The 26860-nt window shown below is 41.3% G+C and overlaps 1 pseudogene; it reads right to left on the minus strand.

Moving 5' to 3' along the window:
• The window catches only part of LOC133503548 (PH domain leucine-rich repeat-containing protein phosphatase 1-like), a 74903-nt pseudogene that overhangs the window by 42163 nt on the left and 5880 nt on the right, over positions 1-26860 (minus strand).

The raw sequence follows: 26860 nt of genomic DNA on the forward strand, positions 1-26860 counted from the left end.
TCCACTTGTATTTACTTGTTTTTAAAATAGTACTGTTCCATGTAGGTATCCACAATGGTTTGTGTTAACATTTTCATTCATTGATTTTTGAGTGTGAGAGTTGCGTTCTGACTTGAAGTAACCCTGCCTTCTTCACCCAGCCAATCCAGTTAGGGTTTCTTAGTATGTGACGACATGTGACTAAGAAAGCGTAACTGGATTGACTGGTTGTTAGATGGTGAATTTCAGACAGAAAATTGTAGCCAGTTGAATTTCAGACAGCAAATTGTAGCCAAATGAATCTCAGGAGGCTGAAAATATTGAGTTTGAATTTTCAAGGTTGAATTTTTTTATAATTTGTTAACATTGATAAGTTAAACTGAAATACAGCTATTGCAAATGTGATCACTTTGAAATAATGTGAATTTTACAACATTAAATTTTCAGTGGGATTTTTAATTCAAATCCTGGTGGCACAAATTTAAAGTTACCAAAAATGTTTGAACTCGGTCATACAGTTCAAAGGAAATGCTACTTGATACCAAGGAAATGTTTGTAAAGTTTTGACCTCGAAGAAAATATAAAATTGTCATTCTTGTGACATTTAACAAATTTCAATAAATGTGGTCATCCTGACTGACATGAAACAGGAGACGTTTAGTCTGATTTGACTTTAATGACAGCGAGACAAAAAAAAAAAAAGTTTTTGCACAGTATGTAAACCTCTCACTTCAACTGTGTGCTCAAATATCTGTCATGTAGTATGAGCCACAAGATGAACAATACTACTAATGAAATTAATCTGTTCCACAAGTCATTTCATAACGTAAATGTTTTGTAAGTACAAGCGCATTTTACAAGTAAAATAGCCCAATAAATATCTAAATAAAAAAATAGCCTAATCCGTTCACACACACCGTACATAAGGTAAAGAATAATGAAAAAATTTATGTTCGTTTACCTTTGCCGTTGGGCAACAATGTGAAGAGAGTGGTGAGTTCTCGTCTTGGGGGACGGAGGAGGAGGCAAATTTTGACAGCCCAGAGAGAACTTAAGTATAAACGTACGCAAATTAAGTTTCTTGGGGCCCATGGTGAAGAGAGATGAATAAAGAAAACACAAAAAAGTTGTACTTTTCCAATGTGCGTTAGCTTGTGACAGTGCTAGTGTGATTCAGTGACAATTGAGTGTCCAAGGGAATCAAAAAGCATCCTGGGTAAAAATTGGCATCCCCTCCTTGCCAAGGGGATGCCAGGAAGATGCTACGGCGATAGCCAATGGGCAAGCGGCTCTATCACGCCACACAAACCAAGATACATGATGTACTGTACATCATGGGTAAAGACTGATGTCCCTCCTAGCCAAAGGGATGCCAGGAAGATGCTACAGCGATAGCCAATGGGAGAGCAACTTTGTCACGCCACACAAACCAAGATACAGGATGTTAACGTTTGGTGGAATTTAAGGAATCCAACGCCCATTTTTTCCTTTCGTATCTTGAATTTCCTTTGTAACTAAAGACAATGTTTTTCAGAGGTGTTCCGTAACCTGAATTTTTCGTTACTAGAGACGTTCGTAAGTAGAGGTACCACTGTATATCCAGCTGTGTTTAATAAACTTAACTTTCTTTCAAGTGTTTCCGTTAGGTGTACCTACACCCAGACAACACCAAGCAAGGGGAAAAAAAGCCCTAGGACAACCCAGTGTAATGCCTACCGGTACCAGTATATTTTCACTGCTCAAACATGTTGGAGTGTGTTGGCGTAAGAAAAATGCAAAAGAAAGTTGCATAGCTTTTTCAGCGGCTCGTGGGTCCACTCATTCAGCGGATGTTTGAGAGCGGAGACAATGACTTGATTTTGCATGGTTTTTTTTTTTTGTTTTTTTTTCCAGACTTCAAATTTGGCAGCATTCTTAAAAACACTTCTCTGTATTAATGTCAAATTTGAAAGACATTTATTTTCACATTTTTTTACTTTAAGAACAGGCTTGAGAATTTACAGATATTTACTGGGAAAACGTCACATCAAACTTGGAGTTTCTGAAGTCTGCACCCCTCTCACTCTAGCCGACAGACAGAAATGAGAGGGCATGCCCCCCATTAAAAAAGTGAGTAGTTTGACTGATGGGCCAATAAGCCTAAATCTTGCCAGTGCCATTTCCAGCACTTTTGCATAGCGCAACAAATGAATATTTCATTTTTAAAGGAAACACATAAAACAGTCAAAGTCTAACAAGTCATCATGTCAAGTTTACTCCCGATATTTTAATCCTAAATACAAACCAAGTCTCTAGCATTTCAACTCACAGGTCAGTCAACTTGAGTCCACGTCACAATGACTAAATTTCACATCTCTGACAGTAGTAGTGGAGGAGAATACAGTGCCATGAAAAAGTATTTGCCCCCTGCCTCCCTTTTTTTTTTTTTTTTTTAATCACACACAAAAGTTTAAAATCATCAAATCAATTTCAATATCACTGAAACAACCAAACGAAATACAATATGCAGTTTCTAAATGACTTTATTTACCAACTCACCAAAGAAGACAAAGCCTCATCTCAAATTTGATTAAAAAACATCTTGATGATCCACAAGACTTTTGGAGAAAAATTCTGTGGACTGACAAGTCAAAAATGTAACTTTTTGGAAGGTGTGTGGCTCGTTACCTCTGGCTTTAAAATGGCATAATATTTGAAAAAAAGAACATGGTGGTGGCAGAGTAATGGTCTGGGGCTACTTTGCTTCCTCAGGACCAGGACAACCTGCTGTGATTGATGGTACAATGAATTCTGCTGTGTACCAGAAAATCGTGCAGGAGAAAGTCTGGCCATCAGTTCATGCCCTCAAACTCGCTATTGGATATAGCGCTATTGGATGATGCAGCAGTACACGATGGGAAACACACCAACAAGTCCGAATAACTTAAAAAAAAAAAAAAAAAAGGTTTTAGAGTGGCCAACTCAAAGACCGGATTTAGATCCAATTGAGATGCTGTGGTGTGCACCTTAAACGGGCAGTTCATTATAGAAAACAATATAGCAGAGTTGAAACAATTCTGCAAAGAAGAGTGGGACAAAATTCCTCTAGAGCAATGTAGACTCAAAAAATTATCCCAAAAGCTTGATTTCATTTATTCCAGCCAAAGGTGGCACAATCCATTATTAGGTGCTGGGGTAATTACTTTTTCTACAGAGGGTCAGAAAGGTTTGTGGGGTTTTTTTTTTGTGCCTTAAGAAATGCAATTATCAGTTGAAAACTATGTTTTGTATTTCCTTGGATTGTTTCTGAGTGATAAATTTGATTTGAAACCTGTGTGTCTGATAGACCCAAAAAAAAAATAAAGAAAGAAATAAGGAGGGGGCAAATACTTTTTCACGGCAGGGTATACTATATATTAATCGGTCAATTTGACTCAGAACCTGCATTTTTGTAAAGGTTATCACAAAAGGATGCTAACATATCTTGAGGCGCAAAATCAGCGTGCTGAAATAATATGGGGGGGTGCACACAATTTCAAATAAATAAATCAATCCAAGATGCACGGTTTACCTGAGATCGATGTGGCGAATGGACAACCACTGTAGTCTGGCCATGTACAAAACAGAGATTTGGTTTCCTGCCAGACACAATCTCTCCATTTCTCTTATCTTGTCCAGGACAGGGGGAATACAAGTGAAATAGTTGAAAGACAAGCCAAGGTAGACCAAAGCCTCAAAGGAGCCCAGCTCTGCAGGCAGTGAGTTCAGGCGGTTTGCATCTACAATAAGTGTCTGCAGACTGGAAACACAATTTTGAGGTTAATTGACAAAGATTGAAACAATTTTTCCATCCTCCTTCACTTTAAAATGTGTTATGGTCAACTCTCCAAACCTCTACATTGACAAGAGTTTTGTCCTCTGTCATTGTACAGGAAAAAACACTATTTAGATGTACTAATAATGATAAATAACTGAAAAAGTAATCTATAGATGCAGCCACGAGTAGAATTTATAGGTTGTTATAACCATGGAAAGTTTACAATTCAAAATTTACAAAAGAGTGGTGAGGCCGGCCATGATGTACAGATTAGAGACGGTGGCACTGAAGAAACAACAGGAAGCAGAACAGGAGGTAGCGGAAATGAAGATGTTGAGGTTCTCGCTCGGAGTGAGCAGGTTGGATAGGATTAGAAATAAGCTCATTAGAGGGATAGCCAAAGTTGGATGTTTTGGAGACAAGATTCGAGAGAGCAGACTTTGGATATGTTCAGAGGTGAGAGAGTGAGTATATTGGTAGAAGGATGCTGAGGATGGAGCTCCCAGGCAAAAGAGCGAGAGGAAGACCAAAGAGAAGGTTTATGGATGTGGTGAGGGAAGACATGAGGGCAGTTGGGGTTAGAGAGGAAGATGCAGGAGATAGGCTAAGATGGCAAAAGATGACAAGCTGTGGCGACCCCTAACGGGACAAGCCGAAAGGAAAAGAAGAAGTTATTACCATGGAAAAACTAAACAAAATAGTGATTTACATAGAATGCGTGTTCATTTTCACAGCTTGTACAGATTCGCAATAGCTTATCTAGCGGCATTTGGTAAAGGCAGGCCTGTTTATGTGTTTTTCTTGCAAATTGTGGCCCTAAACGTATCAACTGTGCACTGAGAAACAAATCATTTGACACTTTTACAATGTCCAAACTGGCCAACACATAACCGATATTTAAAGAATGTGACAAAAGTAAAGAATGCTATAATATTGTAGTTTATCAATGTATGACCTGAAGGATATTGTTATTGTGAACAAACTTGAGAAATCAAAGCAGCTAGGTTTTTTTTTTTTTTCTAAACTTACTTGTGTATGTTTCCAACTTCCACAGGAAGGGATGAAAGGCAATTTCCAGACAGGTTGAGCTCAGTCAGTGATGAGAGGTCACATAAGGCCAGTGGGAACTCAGACAGAGCCTTATTTGACAAACTGAGGGTTCTCAGTTTACAAAACCTGCAATGACGACATAATCCCGCAGTGCTATAATCAATAATCTCTTCTGAAGTGCTCCATTTCATTTGTAGCTTACTCTGAGCTCATCACAGTTAAGAGGAACATAGAAAGACAAAAGTCAAGGACTAAAAAACACAGACATTTTGTATCCAAGAGAATGAGTGACACAGAAAAAAAAATAGCTGTTTTTTAGTTAGACACACTGTTTCTAAACACAAAAAAAGTAAACTCTTCATGACAGTGGATGGTGCATGTGGTCTACAAAATCACATAGGACATAAAGTTGTTTTTGAGAAAGAGATGTGTGAGGTCTTGGCTGTAAAACAGCTGAGTTGGCAATTCCTCTAGACTGCAGGATGACAGGTCAATTGAGTTCACCCTCTGGGACACAATCTGATTGAACAGAAGGACAGAAGGAACCATTGTGTTCAGTAATAACTATCTTGACACATCAGTGTTAAAAACATTTCTACAAACATTGAGAAGGTTAAGTCTCGCCTTGGAGGCCGTTCTGTACCAGCGGAGGTACTCTGTGTAGGAGTCATAGCTGATATAGTAGGTCTGGCTCTGAGGACCATCAGAGGTCAGCACCAAACATTGGCTGTCTCTCTTCACTTCCTCCACCTGCAATCAGGAACATGTCCTGCATTCTTTCCATCGCAACATTATATCTGTTTTACAGTACCTGAGATGCCAACCTATAGAAATTTACTTCAACAATTTGTCCAAATTTGTCAGAATTTCCATATTTTCATTTTTTTTTTTTCACAAAAAAGAACATTACCAAGGGAAAGTAATAGTGGTATATTTTTTAAACGGGGTGAAATTAATACAGCATAATGTTCAATTGCAAAACAGTCTATAATCGTAACAGTTAATAAATTACTTCTTCCATATTTATATTATCCATCCACTTTTTGTACTGCTTATCCTCCATTAGGTCGCGAGCCTGGTGAAGACTATCACAGGTATCTTCCAGCAAGAGGCGGTGTATACCCTAAACTGGTCACCAGCCAGTAGCAGGGCACATATAAACAACCATTCGCACTCACATTCACACGCATAAGCAATTTAGTCCTCAATCAAGCTACCACACATTTTTGGATGTGGGAGGGAGCTGGAGTGTCCGGTGAAAACCAACGCAGGAACGGGGAGAACGGGCAAACTCCACGCTGAACCCCAGTCCTCAGAACTATGAGGCAAATGTACTCCCACTGTCCCACTTTATTTCATGTTAGCTTTTTTGTTTATTTAATTTTTTGACTGCATCACCCTTGAAATGAGCACACAAAGTTAAAGCCTGAATCAGAGTATGAGATTTTGACAAACAATCGTCCAAAATATCTTCTTATGGATTAATTCACCTATTTGTTTCCAAACTTGATTTAAAAGTTTAAAAAAAAATCTATTACATCAGATTAATGAGATGTCAAAAGTCAATTAAAACAGTGCTCTATTTTGCAAACAAAATTTGAATGTCAAAATTTAACTGAAGAACAATATTGTTGTTAATGTTATGAGTTGAAAGGACTGGTTTGATTGAATTTACCGTGAACCATGCAACTGTGCTACTAGCCAGTGACGCCCAGTCCAAAAACTGTAATAGCATGGTGGATCAGTTGCTTACGCTTTGATTTAGAAGGCACCTTGCCAGCTAGCTAGCCCGCAAGCTGCAATAGACTTCAAACCTTCCTGGCAGTGTTATTCTTTATTTTAGCACAAAGTGGCAACTGAGCAAGCCACTTTAGGTTGCCCAGGCATAGAGAGACTCCCCCAACTTGCAGGATTCTCTTGATAGATCGATTGCAAGGCTTGTGGCTTCTTTACACCCCGCATGTAAAAACCACCTGTTTGCCCAACTCACAGCAAGCAGTACCGGCAAAAAAAGAAAAACTCAGGTCAACCATCTCCCCCCCTCAGTAGTGGTGAGAGGAATATAAAATAATCACACAATTACAAATTGTATGGTAAACATTTTTACAGTGCACATATGCCCTGAGTGCTTTTTCTCAGTCCTATTTATTTTTAAATGCACATACCATATTTTCCAGACTATAAGGTGCTCCGGAGTTTAAATTGTTCTAGCCAAAAATTGGATAATAAAGAAGAAGAAAAAAATATGTAAGTCGCACTAGAGTATAAGTGGCATTTTTTAGGGGTTTAACACAATCATCCCTGAACTCCTGTCCTCCAAACTTCTACAGCTCAGCGTCATCTGCCATCTCCCGGGAGATCTCCAACTTCCTGACGGGCAGGACACAGCAGGTGTGGCTGGGGGCACCATCTCATCCACGTGCACTGCACAGCACCGGGGAACTCCAAGGTTGTGTCGTCTCCCCTCTGCTCTTCTCGCTCTACACAAACGACTGCATCTTGTGGCATCTGACTGTCAAACTCCTGAAGTTCGCCGAACCACACCACACCACGGACATAGGCCTCATCAAAGATGGCAACGAGTCTGCATATCGACAGGAAGTGGCGAAACTGGAGTTTTGGTTCAGTCAACACAATCTGCCGTTGAACACTAAAGACTGTAGTGATGATTGTGGACTTTAGGAGGCATCCTTCACCACAGCTGCCACTGACGCTGTCCAACTGTCTTGTGTCAAATGTTGAAACCTTCAAATTCTTGGGAATTACAGTCTCAGAGGACAAAAATCAACTCCATCCTTAAAAAAGCCCAGCAAAGGATGTAGTTCTTGCGGCTTCTAAGGAAGCATTGCCTGTCACAAGAGCTGGTAAGACAGTTACTACTACAGACTACATAGCGGTTATCCAATCAGTACTGTGTACCTCCATCACAGTCTGGTTTGGTGCCGCCACAAAAAATGACAAACTCAGACTGCAACGGACAGACAAAACTGCTGAACTATTGAGGACTTGCACGCAACGCGAACTAGGTCCAGAGCAGTCAGGCAGCAATAGATTTTACATCTTGCACGTCTTATAAGGAATAGTTTTTATAAACAGATATGTCTCTTGTTCTTGTCGCTATGTTGTTCCTTGTTCTGAATGTCGTACCAGGGCAGCACCGACTGCCGGAGAAAAATTCCTTGTGTGTTTTACACCCTTTGCCATTAAAGCTGATTCTGATTCTGATAAAACCCAACACTAAGAACAGACATTTCATCTTGAAATTTGAAATAAAAATATAGAACAGGCTGAAAAAGTGTACGGTGTTGCTAACATTGTATGACGCATAACAAACTGAGAACGTGCCTGGTATGTTGATGTAACATAACACTTATTCAGATAACTACAGCATAAAGAATATGCTAACAAGTTACCAAAGCACCAGTGTCACTCCAAATCAATCAATCCAATAAAATCTTCATCCTCTGTGTCACTTCTAAACAACTCCGCCATCTCCAGAGAGGTAGATGACGCACCACTTCCTCTTCTACATCACTTTCCTCAGACTCATCGTCAGTTGCAGTTACAACTAGCCTATTCCATCTTTTTTGAATACAGACAGCATGGTTTTGGTTGTCACTGAAGCCCATACTTTGTCATGCTAACCAATGACTTCCCGAAAAGTTGCATGGCGCATTCCTAATGAAAGACGTCAAGTATGTCTGTCACCTCTGTGCAGTCAGTCAAGCAAGGCTAAGTGGACTACCCTAGAGAAAAGTGACCAAGATTGTGTAAGCAAGGTCTGAGCAACAAGCTTGAATGAAAGGGATGTCATGACGTGTCTTTTGTATGAAGAATGGTCATAACTTGCTTAAATGCAGAAGGCTCATGAAAGAGGAAGTTCAAGAAAGATGACCCTTTGTCAAAGAAAATTTGTTTCGGTTGACTCTAGCCTGGTCACCACTCAAAGCAATGCAGTAGTAGAAGTGAGTGTGACGTGAGGCACGAGCATCAAGAGGCAAAAAAAAAAAAAAAAAAACCCTTTCAAATCCTTCTTGTACGGAAGGATCCATTGAGGTAATTATTTCTTCTGTATTATTTCACCGTGTTAGGTTGTGTAGCCATGTCGGTTGTATTTCATTCATGTTAATAGGTTCAATTATTTTTTGTACAGTGTGGTTGAATTGTAATTTTTTTGGGTACAGTTTTCATGGTGCGATTAGAGGGTCTAGAAAATATTAATTCCTTGAAAATCTGAAAATTTCATATGGTGTATTGTACTTTAAACAATCTTGCGCTTGTATAAAGTGGAACTGGTAATTTCTCTATCCACATTCCATTGGTAATGTTCGAGGCCTTACAGCTCAGGGTATAAAACCCTGGTTCGAGGGCAGCAATCAGCGGTTCGATGCCACAGGTTTGAATAATTAGGGGTTCAGAGCCCCAGGTTCGACACTTAGGGGTTCAAGGCTCTGACAATGTAGAAGACGTTCAAATATTGTATTAAAGACAAATGCTTCGAGGTACTGTAGTTTTGAAAAATGGAAGTGGGAACACCCAAAAAATTATTGGTGTGTACAACTTCTTCTTCTTTTCCTTTCGGCTTGTCCCGTTAGGGGTCGCCACAGCGTGTCATCTTTTGCCATCTTAGCCTATCTCCTGCATCTTCCTCTCTAACCCCAACTGCCCTCATGTCTTCCCTCACCACATCCATAAACCTTCTCTTTGGTCTTCCTCTCGCTCTTTTGCCTGGGAGCTCCATCCTCAGCATCCTTCTACCAATATACTCACTCTCTCGCCTCTGAACATGTCCAAACCATCGAAGTCTGCTCTCTCGAATCTTGTCTCCAAAACATCCAGCTTTGGCTGTCCCTCTAATGAGCTCATTTCTAATCCTATCCAACCTGCTCACTCTGAGTGAGAACCTCAACATCTTCATTTCTGGTACCTCTAGTTCTGCTTCCTGTTGTTTCTTTAGAGTCACCGTCTCTAATCCGTACATCACGACTGGCCTCATCACTGTTTTATAAACTTTGCCTTTCATCCTAGCGGAGACTCTTCTGTCACATAACACACCAGACACCTTTCGCCAGCTGTTCCAACCTGCTTGGACCCGTTTCTTCACTTCCTGACCACACTCTCCATTGCTCTGTATTGTTGACCCCAAGTATTTGAAGTCGTCCACCCTCGCTATCTCTTCTCCCTGTAGCCTCACTCTTCCCCCTCTACTTTTCTCATTCACGCACATATATTCTGTTTTACTTCGGCTAATCTTCATACCTCTCCTTTCCAGTGCATGTCTCCATCTTTCCAATTGTTCCTCTGCATGCTCCCTGCTTTCACTGCATATGACAATATCATCTGCGAACATCATGGTCCAAGGGGATTCCAGTCTAACCTCATCTGTCAGCCTATCCATTACCACTGCAAACATGAAGGGGCTCAGAGCTGATCCCTGATGCATTCCCACCTCCACCTTAAATTCCTCTGTCACACCTAAGGCACACCTCACCATTGTTCTGCTGCCATCATACATGTCCTGTACTATTTTAACATACTTCTCTGCCACACCAGACTTACGCATGCAGTACCACAGTTCCTCTCTTGGTACTCTGTCATAGGCTTTCTCTAGATCCACAAAGACACAATGTAGCTCCTTCTGACCTTCTCTGTACTTTTCCACGAGCATCCTCAAGGCAAATAATGCATCTGTGGTACTCTTTCTAGGCATGAAACCATACTGTTGCTCGCAGATACTTACTTCTGTCCTGAGTCGAGCCTCCACTACTCTTTCCCATAACTTCATTGTGTGGCTCATCAACTTTATTCCTCTATAGTTCCCACAGCTCTGAACATCCCCTTTGTTCTTAAAAATGGGAACTAGAACACTTTTCCTCCATTCTTCAGGCATCTTTTCGCCCGCTAGTATTCTGTTGAATAAGTTGGTCAAAAACTCCACAGCCATCTCTCCAAATTGCTTCCATACCTCTACCGGTATGTCATCAGGACCAACTGCCTTCCCATTTTTCATCCTTTGTAATGCCTTTCTGACTTCCCCTTTAGTAATCATTTCCACTTCCTGGTCCTTCACTCTTGCCTCTTCAACTCTTCCTTCTCTCTCATTTTCTTCATTCATCAACTTCTCAAAGTATTCTTTCCATCTATTTAGCACACTACCGGCACCAGTCAACACATTTCCATCTCTATCCTTAATCACCCTAACCTTCTGCACATCCTTCCCATCTCTATCCCTCTGTCTGGCCAACCTGTAGAGATCCTTTTCTCCTTCTTTCGTGTCCAACCTGGTGTACATGTCTTCATATGCCTCTTGTTTAGCCTTTGCCACCTCTACCTTTGCCCTACGTCGCATCTCGATGTACTCCTTTCGCCTCTCCTCAGTCCTCTCAGTATCCCACTTCTTCTTCGCGAATCTCTTTCCTTGTATAACTCCCTGTATTATGGGGTTCCACCACCAAGTCTCCTTCTCCCCTTTCCTACCAGATGACACACCAAGTACTCTCCTGCCTGTCTCTCTGATCACCTTGGCTGTCGTCGTCCAGTCTTCCGGGAGCTTCAGTTGTCCATCGAGAGCCTGTCTCACCTCTTTCCGGAAGGCCGCACAACATTCTTCCTTTCTCAGCTTCCACCACATGGTTCTCTGCTCTACCTTTGTCTTCTTAATCTTCCTACCCACCACCAGAGTCATCGTACACACTACCATCTACAGCTACACTCTCCCCTACCATTACTTTACAGTCAGTAACCGCCTTCAGATTACATCGTCTGCACAAAATATAATCCACCTGCGTGCTTCTACCTCCGCTCTTGTAGGTCACTATATGTTCCTCCCTCTTCTGGAAATAAATGTTCACTACAGCATTTCTCCATCCTTTTTGCAAAGTCCACCACCATCTGTCCCTCAAAGTTCCTTTCCTGGATGCCGTACATACCCATCACTTCTTCATCGCCCCTGTTTCCTTTACCAATATGTCCATTACAATCTGCACCAATCACAACTCTCTCGCTGTCTGGGATGCTCAGAACTTCTTCATCTAGTTCCTTCCACAATTTCTCTTTCAACTCGAGGTCACATCCTACCTGTGGGGCATAGCCGCTAACCACATTATACATAACACCCTCAATTTCAAATTTTAGTCTCTTCACTTGATCTGATACTCTTTTCACCTCCAAGACATTCTTAGCCTACTCCATTTCTCTTCCCATGTACTCCGTAGTAGAACAATTTAAACCCTGCTCTTAAACTTCTAGCCTTACTACATTTCCACCTGCTCTCTTGGATGCACAGAATATCAACCTTTCTCCTAATCATCATGTCAACCAACTCCTGAGCTTTTCCTGTCATCGTTCCAACATTCAAAGTCCCTACACTCAGTTGTAGGCTCTGTGCATTCCTCTTTTTCTTCTGACAATGGATCCGGTTTCCTCCTCTTCTTTGTCTTCGACCCACAGTAGCTGAATTTCCACCGACGCCCTGCAGGTTAGCAGTGCCGGGGGCGGGCGTTGTTAACCCGGGCCACGACCGATCCGGTATGGGATTCTTTAGATGAACGCTCATATTTGTTTGGCACAGTTTTTACGCCGGATGCCCTTCCTGACGCAACCCTCTCCATTTATCCGGGCTTGGGACCGGCCTACAGATTGCACTGGTTTGTGCCCCCATAGGGCTGCAAGGGCTGTGTACAACAACAAAAGAAAATAGAAACATGGTTGAATAGAAAATAATTAGTCAAGGATTTGGAACTTTAAGATATAACTGTCAAATCTCTGTCAGTGTGGTTAACTGTTAGATTTAGACGCAAACAGGGACAGAAGCTTTCTGACAAGACTATGTTTAGGGTAAGTTACTCATAACAGTGTATCCCCTGTGGTCTGACCTGTCCGAGTTGGCCAATGGGAGGATGTCAGTTTGTGGTCGTGAGCTTGGTTCCACTGTGGCCTCACCATATGACAAAAATTAACAAGAGTGCAATAATGTGTGTGTGGTAAGGAAGTGAAAAACGGGTCCAAGCAAGTTGGAGCAGCTGGCGGAAGGTGTCTGGTGTGTTATGTGACAAGAATCTCTGCTAGGATGAAGGGCAAGGTTTATAAAACAGTGGTGAGGCCGGCCATGATGTACAGACTAGAGATGGTGACACTGAAGAAACAACAGGAAACAGAACTGGAGGTGGCAGAAATGAAGTTGTTGAGGTTCTCGCTCAGAGTGAGCAGATTGGGTAGGATTAGAAATGAGCTCATGAGAGGGACATCCAAAGTTGGATGTTTTGGAGACAAGGTTCGAGAGAGCAGACTTCGATGTCCAGAGGCGAGAGAGCGCGTATATTGGTAGAAGGGTGCTGAGGATGTAGCTGCCAGGCAAAAGAGTGAGAGGAAGACCAAAGAAAAGGTTGATGGATATTGTGAGGGAAGACATGAGGACAGTGGGTGATAGAGACCAAGATGCATGAGATAGGCTTGGATGGAAAAAGATGACACGCTGTGGTGACCCCTAATGGGACAAGCTGAAAGAAAAAGAAGAAGCATCAGCAAAAATCTGGAAGAACATCGACAACATAATGACCTCCTTCGAACCACAGCACGGTCCTCCATACACAGCACTTCTGCGGTCCCGCTTCCGCTATGCACACTGGCTGCTGCAGTGACACAAGGACAATGATAATGAGAGCAGCTGCCTCCCTCCTCTATGCCGTATGGCTTCATGGATACCAACGCACTGCTGAGCCAGATTTAAGGAGGTTGAGGCTGGCAGGGGATGCAGACGTGCAAGAAGATGCCCTCATTGTGGAATAAGGGGACATCGGCAAGACCAGGGGTCACGAACACGGTGCCCACGGGCGCATGGTTGCCCACGGGCGCATGGTTGCCCACAAGGACCACTTAAGGTGCCTGCGAGGCATGTTCTAAATATATCAGTCACAAAAGATTATGTAGTTTAAATGTTGACTCTGACTTGCTGACAATTATTCTTTAAATGTCATTTAAAAAAAAAATGTACCGTAATTTCTCAAGTATAATGCGTCCTGAAGTATACTGCACACCGCCAAAGTTGACCCAAAAAATAAGGAAAACCCTTCTACCTATGTACAATGCACACCACCAATTTGCTGCTACCCATATGCTCAAAATATTGGGAATTGTCTTTATTTCTTTTTTGTTAGGTTTGTAGTGTCTGTACAACAATCACTAATAATAATCATATAATCTCGGGACAGGTCACAGGACACACTTGTCCTGGTCCCTGTCATTGTCAGAACAGAATCCCTCAACCAACTAAAATAAATGCTCAATGATGGCATAACATTTTATTTATACTGTTAATAACACATATTACAGTCTTAAATATATAATACTGTTTGACTTTTAAAAAAATGCATTAAATATTTGTGCATAGTGCAGTTTATCCTCTATACTACCTTCAAAAGGAACATCTGGCTCATCTCCAATCTGAAAAATATCCATCGTAGCTACTAGTGAGTTGGTCCAGTTCTGGTGCCTCCTGAATTCATGAACAGCGATCCTATTTTGCTCCCACAGCCTGTCGTCCTCTGTGCCATCCATGGAGTTTGTGGGGAAACATTTTTTAATCCCAAGAATTTTGGTTCCGCTGCGCACCCTCTCACCCACCTGAAGCCATTGAGGTGAGCTATCGTTTCAGACTGCGGCGCTACTTCCGGGTTGGCGGCGTCATCTGCACGAGTGGTGACATTTCTTTTAAAAGCAGCTGCACAACTACCCGTTGTAGTCGACATTTTTTTGTCTTGGATGAAGTTAAAAACAAACTCACACCCAGTCATTTATGATCTTTGGTGGAATAGCAAAATACATGCTACGCTAATGATCATAAAATGCGAAGCTCCCCGAGGAGGTCTGAGAGCTCAGGTTGGGGGCGCACATTACCATAATAAATATAAATGTGTAACATAAGACATCGAATATCATATTGAAATGTATATGTATGCCATTTTTTAACCACTCTATGTACCTGTATACAACTATACAATGTGATTGTATCTTTTATTTTTCATCCATACCTAAATACAATCCACTCTATTAACCTTTTGAAAATATTTTTGGTAAAATGTGCGCATTATTTGAGAAATTACAGTATGTATAATGTACTGACTGTGAGCTTTGCTGCAAACAGGTCATGTAGCTATTCACACGATCAATGCTCACGAAGTAGCCCTCAGCCTCAAAAAGCTTGGTGACTCCTGGGCTAGACATTGGATCAGATACTGTCTGAAGGCGTGGGGGGGCGGGGGGGGGGAGAAGGGTGGTGGTGTGGGACCCAATTCGTCTGACCTTTGGCTGACTCTTGGCGGCCCCAAAGAGAGAGCTATGCAGACACACACACACGCATCCAACATTGCTGTTTGGTTTTATTATTTTTCTGCAATGAAGACACGCTTGGCACCGATAGCACTGCTTTGCTTAAGATAGTTATTTTAATTATAGTCACCACCAGACATTCATAATCACACTTATAGACGTCATCATATCCAACGATGACGCAGAATTGATAAGCCCTTGAATTGGAAGATGTCCTCCCCCTGTCCAAAAATCTGTCAAAATTGACAGAATTAGAAGTATCTCTAGATTCAGCACTGTTATATTCTTTTTTATGTTTCTTCTTTAGTTAAAAAAAACAAAATGAGGGATTAAGCAATGAAGAGTCATTACTTCTAAGTGCAATGAAGAGTCATTACTTCTAATTGTCTGAGGATTTATTTCCCATTTTATATGTCATAGATGTTTGGTATGGGACATAAAGTGTAGCGGTTTGGAACTTCTTCAACATATCAACCATGGCATGGGGCCTAAGAGAAAGTGAAAAGTCACCATAAATGTAAGACATTTGTAATTTTTCAAGGTTTCAAAAGAAAAAAAATTCACTGTTGAGTTGATCTGGGGGAAAAAAAATGCATATTTTTTCATCCATCCATCCATTTTCTGAAACACAGACCCTCATGAGGGTCGTGGGATTGCTGGAGCCCCAGCTGTCATCGGATAGGAGGCAGGGTATACTCTCCACTGGTTGCCAGCCAATCGGAGGGGACATAGACTGACAACAGTTGCAATCATAATCCCACCTATGGGCAATTCGAATTAATGCATGTTTTGGGGATGTGGGAGGAAACCGAAGTGCCTAGAGAAAACTCACGCAGGCACGGGGAGAACATGCAAACTCCACACCGGGACCGGGATTGAATCCTTGTCGTCAGAACTGTGAGACCAACAGATTACAGCTGCATCACCGTGCTGCCATGCATATTTTTTTTTCATTTGCATCATTATTTGTATTATTATTATTGTGCACTGGATAAATCAAAGTTCTGTTTAAACTCATGACCAATTCCACTGAAATAAATAATTTGACAATTGTGAAAAGCAAAATGTTAACTACTTGCTGTGAGTGGTATCGTTTTTGTAAAAATGCGTATTTCACACCATTGAGTTCAGAAACACACTTTGTTTGCACTCACAGTTAACAGTTTTGTTTGAAACTGATTTTTTAATACCGTCACGATCAAAGCAAAGGTATTTATATAGCACCTATTATAAATTAAAAATGTAATGTATACTAGCCCCAAAATGGTGCTTCCACTAAATACCATGCAAAGGGTCTGAATACTTTCCTTTTTAGTCAGCAAAAATTCAAAAAGTCAAGTTTTAAAAAAATGAAAAATACCGTAATTTCTCAAGTATAATGAGCACCTGCAAAATTGACTTTAAAAAAATCTGGAAAACCCTGCTATCAATGTACAATGCGCACCACCAATTTGCTTCTATCTATATGCTCAAAATATTGGGAATTATCTGTATTTCTATTTTGCTAGGTTAATACTTTTGTATTGTATTGTTTAAAAAAAAATCGCCTGTTCAACAATCATTTATAATAATTGTGCATGTACTGATGCAGCAGTAATATAGATCTCGGGACAAGCCACAGGACACACTTGTGCTGGTCCCTGCAATTGTCAGAACAGAATCCCTCAACAAACTAAAATAAATGCTCAACAATGACATAATATTTTATTTAGACAGTTGATAACACATTACAGTCTTAAATAAATAAACACTGTTAAACCTGAAAAATTTTTGCATTAAATATTTGTGCATAAAAAGTTTGTGCACCGTGCAGTTTATCTACTACATTACACATCCTTGGCTAAGACTTCAAAAGAAACATCTGACTCATCCCCAATCTGAAAAATATCGATCATAGCTACCTTTGGAGCGTCACTATCAGACTCATCATTGATGAATTGGTCCAGTTCTGGTGCTTCCTGCATTCATGAACAGTGATCCTATCTTGCTCCAACAGAATCCTAAGAGTCTTGGTTCCCTATATTTGTCATTATTGTCAGCGCTTTGAGGGGAAGGTCCACCGTGCTCATAGCATGGCCTCTTGTCCCCGTTCGGCTACAATCTGTAGCAGCTCTTCATAGCGTCAAGTCGCAATCAAAACGAAAGCTCAAACTATGTAGAAATAGGCGTAATGAGCACTTTTTAAAGTAGCGAGCATTTCAATTGTGCGCTCTTTCGTTTTTTTTTTTTTTTTTTTTTTTTTAATAATCGTACGATTGTACTACGTAGTTTCAGCTTACATTGTTTTGCTTCCGGTTTGGCCGCGTCATCGGCCAGAGTGATGACATTTCTTTTAAAAGCGGCTGGACAACTTGCCCTTATAGTCGACATTTTTCGTCTTTGTTTAAGTTAAAGCAAACTCACGGGCAGTCGTTTCTGATGCTTGGTACAGTCGCAACAAATATGCTATGCTAACGATCATTAAATGCAAAGTTCCCCGCCCTTCCAAGGAGGTCAAAGTTCAGGTTGCTGGCACACATTACCATAATATATATAAATGTGTAACATGTGATATTGAATATCATATCAAAATTTATATGTACACTTGATTTACCACTCTATGTACCTGTATACGCGCAATGGGCTGGCAACTAGTTCAGGGTGTACCTCTCCTCCTGCCTGATGACAGCTGGGATAGCGAAAATTGATGGATGGATGAAATATATAAATATTTTAATGAAAATTTTAAGAGGGTCTGAATACTTTCCATACTCAGTGTATATATCGCATTTAATTCAAGGTATACTTTTACTTGAATACATACCTTTCCTCCAATAAGGGGGAGTATGTGGATCTTGCCCATGTGTGCGTGTTTCACAGATGATACAATAAGGCAAGTTCCACTCAAGGTAACTTGGCGTCTTGACTATCGGTTTACAGGCACCACCATCTTCCCTTTCCGCACGTTTAACTCCCCAGAGAGCTGCACACGCTCTGAACCTCCCACACTCTGAGGCTTACCTGTAAAGAGAGAAAGGCTTATTAATAGGGATGCACCAAAGCCACTCCCCCACCCCCTCAGAGTCCAAGTACCAACAGATAGAATGCTGGAGAGACTCGGTGCTTGTGGAGCCGCACATTCTGTCGCTGTGCGACGAGGGCTCGCTAAAGATGGAATTGTGTAATGGCATGCCATATAAGTCAAATATGAAATTGTAAGTAATTGGAGTCAAGAGTACGCTGCGGTATGGCCGCACACTCAATGCAAAGAGGAACACTCTTTGAATGGAAACAAAAGGTGATTAAAAAAAAATGCTTTAACAGTGCAACAACAACATTTGGGTGTCAGTAACCCTCCTCCAAAAGATGGCTAATTTTGGACTGTATCAACAACAACTTTTGAAATGACACAATGGCCATCAGAGATCTTTTTATTGGCACCCCCTACTACCAGGCTTGTTGGAAATAAGTCAACATCTCAAATTAAAATAAAAAGAATGATAAAAGGAAAAAAGGTGAACAATTGCTAAGTGTTGTACAGTATCTTTGACATGAGAATTTTACTACTAGTTGATCCCAGTCCCACTAACCCTTAAATTGAGGAGCCTGAGGCCGAAAACTAAAAGAAACACTGAAATACATTACTATGCCAACTACAGTATTAGTAAACTTGGAACTGACAACCTCTATAGGTTGATGAACTTCCAGAATAATCTGTCAGAATTTCCAGATAAAATAATGAACATCCATCTCTTAGCAACTCACAGCATACACTAAAATGAACATTTGACTCAAGATTCTTAATAACCAGCACCAATATAAAACCTATGAGCTAAAAGGCAAACTGTGCACTCTCTTCCATGACCCTCTCTTCCATGACCCTTGTGAGGAAAAGCGGCTCAGAAAATGGATGGTTGTTTGGGCAATAAGTAAATCATTTTTAAAATCATTAATCAGGACTGTTTTATCATGTCAAATATTTGGTATGTAAGTTGTACAGTGAAGAAAATAAGTATTTGAACACCCTGCTATATTGCAAGTTCTCCCACTTAGAAATCATGGAGGGGTTTGAAATTTTCATGATAGGTGCATGTCCACTGTGAGAGAGATAATCTAAAAAGAAAAATCCAGAAATCACAATGTATGATTTTTTAACACTTTATTTGTGTGATACTGCTGTAATAAGTATTTGAACGCCTGAGAAAACCAATGTTAATATTTGGTACAGTAGCCTTTGTTTGCAATTAGAGAGGTCAAACGTTTCCTGTAGTTGTTGACCAGGTTTGCACACATTGCAGGAGGGATTTTGTCCCACTCCTCCACACAGATCTTCTTTAGATCAGACAGGTTTCTGGGCTGTCGCTGAGAAACAGAGTTTCGGCTCCCTCCAAAGATTTTCTATTGGGTTTAGGTCTGGAAACTGGCTAGGCCATGCCAGAGCCTTGATATGCTTCTTAAAAGGAGCCACTCATTGGTTTTCTTGGCTGTGTGCTTCGGGTCATTGTCTTGTTGAAAGAACAAGCCATGACCCATCTTCAATGCTCTGATTGTGGGAAAGAGCTTGTTCCCCAAAATCCCATAATACATAGTTGTGGCCATCCTCTCCTTAATACAGTGCAGTTGTCCTATCCTATATGCAAAATACCCCCAAAGCATGATGCTACCACCCCCATGCTTCACAGTAGGGATGGTGTTCTTGGGATGGAACTCATCTTTCGTCTTCCTCCAAACACGGTTAGTGGAATTATGACCAAAAAGTTCCAATTTGGTCTCATCTGACCACAAAACCTTCTCCCATGACTCCTCTATATCATCCAAATGGTCATTGGCAAACGTAAGATGGGCCTTGACATGTTGTGGTTTAAGCAGGGGAACCTTCCGTGCCATGCATGATTTCAAACCATGACATCATAGTGTATTACCAACAGTCACCTTGGAAACCGTGGTCCCAGCTCTTTTCAGATCATTGACCAAGTCCTGTCTAGTAGTCCTCGGCTGATTCCTCACCTTCTAAGGATTATTGAGACCCCACAAGGTGATATCTGGCATGGGGCTCCACTCCGAATGAGTCATGTTTAGCTTCTTCCATTTTCTAATGATTGCTTCAACCGTGGGCCTTTTTTCACCAAGCTGCTTGGCAATTTCTCCATAGCCCTTGTGGAGCCCGTGTGGAGTTGTACAATTTTGTCTCTGGTGTCTTTGAACAGCTCTTTGGTCTTGGCCATGTTACAAGTTTGAGTCTTACTGATTCTATGGGGTGGACAGGTGTCTTTGTGCAGCTAACGACCTCACACAGGTGCATCTGATTCATGATAATACATGGAGTGGAGGTGGACTTTTAAAGGCGAACTAACAGGTCTCTGAGGGTCAGAATTCTAGTTGATAGACAGTTGTTCAAATACTTATTTACAGCTGTATCACGCAAAGAAATCGTTAAAAAAATCTTACATTATGATTTCTGGATTTTTCTTTTTAGATTATCTCTCTCACAGTGGACATGCACCTACGATGAAAATTTCAGACCCCTCCATGATTTTTAAGTGGGAGAACTTGCAATATAGCAGCGAGCTCAAATACTTATCTTCACTGTAGCTTTGACTTCTTCTTTTAAGCATGTAGCCTTTTATTTTGAAGAGTACATACTGGAAATGGCTCTGTGTGAGGGGAAAAAAACTAATTTTGGTCCAAATAAGTGGTTGTGGGAACTATTCAAACCCCCATGAAGTTTTTACCCTTTGTTATAGTGCTGCGATTTGCTAAAATCATTTAAGTTTATTGTTTCCTCTAATGTATGTACAGCACCCCATATTGACAAAAAAAATCAGGGTGATTAAAAATGAAAAACTGAAATATAACAGCCAGAAGTATTCAGACCCTTTGCTTGGTATTCAGTCGAACCACTCCTTTGAGCTAATACAGTCATGAGTCTTTTGGGGAATGATGCAACTCATTTTTCACACCTGGATTTAAGGATCCTCTGCCATTCCTCCTTGCAGATCCTCTCCTGTTCTGTCAGGTTGGATGGCAAAGGTTGGTGGACAGACATTTTCAGGTGTCTCCAGGGTTCTTAAGTCAGGGCTCTGGCTGGGCCATTCAACAGTCACAATTATTTATTTAGTGGAAGTTAGTTTAGTTATTCTGAAGCCACTGCTTAGTTATTTCATCTGTGTACATAAGGATTTGGAACCGGGGATTGAAAGTCCATAAAATAGAGTCCATAAAATTTTAACTGTTTTGGAGCTTGTCCTAGTGGTTGCACAGGTTTAAGTGGGTATCAGCACAGATGTCCACGTAAATTATAGTGATGATTTGATTACAGATACAGTGGAGACAAAGTATTCAAACGCTCTTAAATTTTTCATTTACATAACAGCCATTTGCTAAAATCATTTGCTTTTTCCCCTTCAATGTACTCAAAGCCTCCCCCAGTTGTGTCAGGATGGATGGTGAACGTTGGTGGACAGCCCTTTTCAGGACTTTCCAAAGATGCTCAATTGGGTTTCAGTCAGAGCTCTGGCTGGCCAATCAAGAACAGTCAGTTTTTCTGAAGTGTGTGCTTAGGATCATTGTCTTGTTGGAAGGTGAACCTTGGGGCTGAGTCTGAGGTCCTCTGAGCACTATGGAAAAGGTTTTTATCCAGAAAATCCCTTTAGTTGGCTGCATTCAACTTTCCAACGACTCGAACCTGTCATGCTGTCCCTGCAGCTAAAAAAACACCCCCACAGGATAAAGCTGTCATTACCATGCTTCACTGTTGGGACTGTATTGAACAGGTGATGGAGCAAACCAATTTTGGAAAATGGCTGCAATATAAGTGAAAATTTTTATTTAGTCTGAATACTTTCCATGTCCACTTAAGACTGATGTTTTCTTTTAAACTCCTTTCTTTTTGCTGACAGTCAGTGACTCGTCTCCCATAAATGGCTTTTTCTCCCCTTCCAAAAGAGTTCTCTAGTCAAGTTTGTTTTTAGGTCACTGTTTTGTGTTTCACTGATGCATAAATGGCTGCAAGGAGCGAAAGTGATTGTTATTCAAAATATGATACCTGCAAGAAAAAGAATAAAACAACTACAATTCTAAACACACCAATTTCTTTTTATTCCAGGACAATCATATACTTGGCCGGAATGTGTGCAGACATGGGTTTGGGAATTCCTGCAAAAGCAAGCCTTGACCATTCGCTTATGACCACTTTCATGCTAAATATACATCACATGATTTAGAACATAAGAAGCTGGCAGCAACCCTTTTTAAAAAAATCTATCCAGCCATTCTCACCACAGCATGTCATCTTTTCCATATAAGCCCATCTCCTGTATTTTCCTCTCTAACACCAACAGCCCTCATGTCTTCCCTCACAACATCGATCAACCTTCTCTGCGGTCTTCCTTTCGCTGATTGCCTGACAGGTCCATCCACCATTCTATCAATACTCACTCTCTCCCCTCTGGACGAGTCAAAACCATGTGCTCTCTGTAACTTTGTCTCCAAAACATCTAACTTTGGCTTTCATGCTAAAGAGCTCATTTCCAATCCTATCAAACCGGCTCCCTCCGAGAGAGAACCTCAACATCTTCAATTCTGCCACCTCCAGCTCTACTTCATGTTGTCTCTTCAATGCCACTTTCTCTAATCCGTACATCATGGCTAGCCTTACCCCTGTTTTATAAACTTAGCCCTTCATCCAAGCAGAGACTCTTTTGTCACATAACACACCAGACACCTTCTGCCACCTTTTCCAAGCTACTTGATCCCTTTTCTTGACTTCCTCACCACTGCTCTGGATTGTTGCCCACAATTATTTGAAGGTGTCCACCCTCACTATCTCTTCTCCCTGGATCCTCACCTCTTCCTCCTTCAGAGTTGATCCTTGATGCAGACCCACCTCCACCTCAAATTCCTCTGTCAAACGTATGGCACACCTCACCACTGTTCTGCTGCCCTGACACATGTCTTGTACTATTCTCACATACATATTTGCTACACCCAGGGTTCATACTCAGTCAGAACTAAAAAATTTAAGGGCTTTTTAGGGGCATTCTTAGGGGCTGAGACGAAAAATTTAGGGCTGACACAGAAAAAATTAGGGCCGACACGAAAAATTTAGGGCCATCGTGGGAAATCAAGAGTAAGGAAAAAAGACTCACCCAATGGTGCCATCGGCTGTTCTTGGTTCATCAAAGGTTCCAGTACCTCAGTACCTGTGACAGTGATCACCTGTCGCCCCTTGTGGTAGTTCTCATTGATATGACCATTGTCAACGTCTTCACATAACAGTATATAGAAAAACTGATTCTAACTACAATTGCAACTATATACACAAATGTCTTCTACTGATGTCTGTCTCAGCACCCCTACTCTAGCTCCTTGAGCCTACCCAGTGCCTCCTCTATTTGCTGCTGCAGAGGTGCCAAAAAGGCTCTCTTGTCCTTTGCTCGGCCTCTGAGTGCATTGGCCTCGGTGATAAACCTCAGCTTCCTCTTTTCTTCTGCCTGCTCACACAGCCTGTCAGCCTTCTCAATAAGCATAGCTATGTCAGTCTCTAGTCTGGCTTTTTTGGCTTTGAGGCTGTCTATGCCTTAGCTGCCTTCCTCTTCTCTGCCTGTTTTGATGCATCCTTCTTCTTCTTTTCCTCCTCTAGATGCTCGACGTAAATACTTCTGGCAGAAGACGCAGTGACCAACAGCTCCCTTGTGATTGGCACCATGTCAGGCCCTCCATATTGCTGGACCACCTCCACTATTTGCCTCTGAGCAATCAGTGACTCCTTACTTAGGTTGTCCTCTGTGACCTCCTTGTTTGTAGAGAAGCCTCTTTCCACAGATGCCTGTCCATGGGACAGGAGCAGCAGCTGCTTTATGACGCCCCATAGCTCCTGGAACTGATGGCTTTCCTGCTGATGCAGAGTGGAGTGAGCGTGTCTAGCCTGTCCTTAGAGTTGTTGAAGTCAGAGAAAGCAACCCTAATCTCCTCATCTTCTTGGATCTTTTCACTCAGTCTGGAATACTGGAACAGAATCCTGTCGCAATTGCTTTCCTCCACCCTTCTGTGATCCACCATGATGTGTAAGGTTTTTCTGAGTTTTTTGTTATTGTTGTTCTCCTTTTCATCTTTCATGGCAATGTGCCGGGGGTCCATCGAGCTTAGTAGGTGGACTAAACTGTATATGATGGGGACCTTCTCCAGCAACTTTTCCATCATCTTTACCAGGAAAGTTTGGCAGCTCATTCTAAATTCCTGCTTTACACGGTCGGTTGCAATGCCAGATTTCAGAAGCAGTCTCTCAGCAGCAAAGCCTATGTCTACTTTCGATAAATCCACCCATTGTGACTTGTCACCCACATTAATCTTGACAAAGCTGGTGAGGGAGGCTGCCTTTTCGTTAAGGACTTCAGGCTTGATGAACTTTTCCATCAGAGTCTTGAGGGTGCCCATGTCCTTTGCGATGAAGGGAAGCATAGGCTTGTCAGTCTGGTACAATTTCAAGAATGGTTCAACCAGCCTGGCGCACATGAGAAAGAAGTGAAGCTTGGCAACAAAGATGGGGGTCCTGTGCTGCTTTCTGAACAACAGTGAAGGAGCTGTTGGTTGGGAAGGTCACCTTCTTCGTCCTTGCTGCCTCGCAGTAATCTCGCACATGTGGCAGCAGGGTGATGGCTGTCTCTGCCACATTAATGTTTTCAAGCCATCTGTGCTTGCAGAACATGAGAGGGAGAGTGTCGGATCCAGTGACTTGTTTAAAGTCCTCGCGCCTGGCAGGTGCATCGCGAAACAAGTTGTAGAGGCTGGACAGAAAATCTTCCACCCCCATCCAGCTGCCTAGCAACCGATTTGAAATGCGTTATGGAGGATGTGGAGACCGCATCTTCCAGTCTGCAGCATACGGCGCGTGAACATCTTTTCCATTTGTTCTTGAATTGATTTGTACAGCTTCCAATTAACATTGGGGCCATCCATCGAAAGCTGGAGCAGCATTTGGTGACCGAAGTCACACACGATAGGGTCCAGACGCTCCTGAAGATCAGTTGCTGCTGAATGTCCCAGGAATTCAGAGGTGAGGTAGCAAGTCGGACCCAGTCATCAATCCACAATCCCACATGAATGTCCAGCTGGTTCTCTTGCATCTCATGATTTAGAGACTCATCAAAGAGGAGGACATACCTGCCTCAGTAGAGATGAAAAGTGGGCAGCAATGCCAAATGTAGCCAGGTATGAAGTCTTCCTTTCCCCAGAGTGGTAGTTTTTAGCAATATCACTCTCTGAGAACATGACTGCAAACACTTTAGAATTATTTTCGCAAGATTTGTAACTGTAATGGCTGCAGATCACTTTTAAGATGGCGACTTGTCAACACGGTGACTTCTGTTGATAATTTCCGGCTGTTTTAGACGCCAGACGGATCGCTATTCTTTTTAAAATAAAAGATTTTTTTTTTTTCGGGAGAATTTTGGAGGTAGAGGTCCTCCCTTTGATTTTTTATAATTTAAAGGCCTTTTTAGGGGCTTGACCGGTTTTTGCGGATTTTAAGGAATTTTAGGAGCCCCTAAATGCACCTTCGAAAATTTAGGGGTTTTTAGGGACTTTTAGGGACGCGTGCGAACCTTGTACACCGGAGTTACACATGCAGTCCCTTAGTTCCTCTCTTGGTACTCTGTCATAGACTTTCTCTCGGTTCACAAAGAGAATGTCGCTCCTTCTGACCTTCTCCGTACTTTTACATTAGCATCCTCAAGACAAATAATGCATCTGTGGTACTTTTTCTTGGCATGAAACCATAAACCATGAAACCATAAAGTCTGAGTGGAGTAACATCTGACCTATTTTTCATCTCAAAAATCAAATCACAACAACATGAGTTATCTTTAAGAGAAAAATTTTATGCCTAGAAAGGTTTATGTTGTTTGTATTATATTTGATGAAAAACAAGATTTTCATTTAAATAGCAAGACACAGTCATTATCTAGCATCAGTTATTTGGCTTTGATGAGTACTTAAATGTAATAACTAAACTTTATATCAATTTGAGTGGCCTGATCAGATCAGCCAATAATCGGAATATTTTGCTGATCAGCTAATTGTTTTTTTTTGTGTCATAATCCACTGATTCAATCAGTGATGTCATAGATTGACTCTGAGAAAAACATTCACTCCACATCGCTGTCTCTTCACAGTATATCTGACTCCAAAAAGTATTTTATATAGTACTGTTTCGAAAAAAAAATTTCATGTCTTTTCATATAGTACTGTAAATATCTGACAGGCAATTACATTATTTAAAAAAAAAAAAACGTTGCAATGGGAGAAAGAAGACTGCTGAGAGAACACGTAATGCGCGGATCAGGCTAAAGACAAATTTGCTCTTTCACAATTGCACTATGTCAGACTACTGCAACAAAATCATTTAATCCTGTATTTTTTTTTTTTATTTTTTTTTGCAATCAGTCGGCTTTATCTGGTTAACTCAAATAAGAATAAACTTACTTTGGGAATGACAACATGAGTGAACCGTTACTCGTGTTAGTGCCTCAACATGGCTACGCTCGTGAGAGCAGAACAACGAACTCAAACGCATGTTCGTTCAATGTTGTCAACTCATATCCGGATTAATTTTAGGCAATTTTACGGACCGATTTTCATGAAAATTTAAAAATCCGGAATTCCGGGAAAATCTGGAGGACTTTCAAAAGTGATCAATAAAAATTCTTGATCTGACAAACTTTATCTGAATAA

This window comes from Syngnathoides biaculeatus, chromosome 7 (assembly GCF_019802595.1).
Source record: "Syngnathoides biaculeatus isolate LvHL_M chromosome 7, ASM1980259v1, whole genome shotgun sequence".
Taxonomy (NCBI): domain Eukaryota; kingdom Metazoa; phylum Chordata; class Actinopteri; order Syngnathiformes; family Syngnathidae; genus Syngnathoides; species Syngnathoides biaculeatus.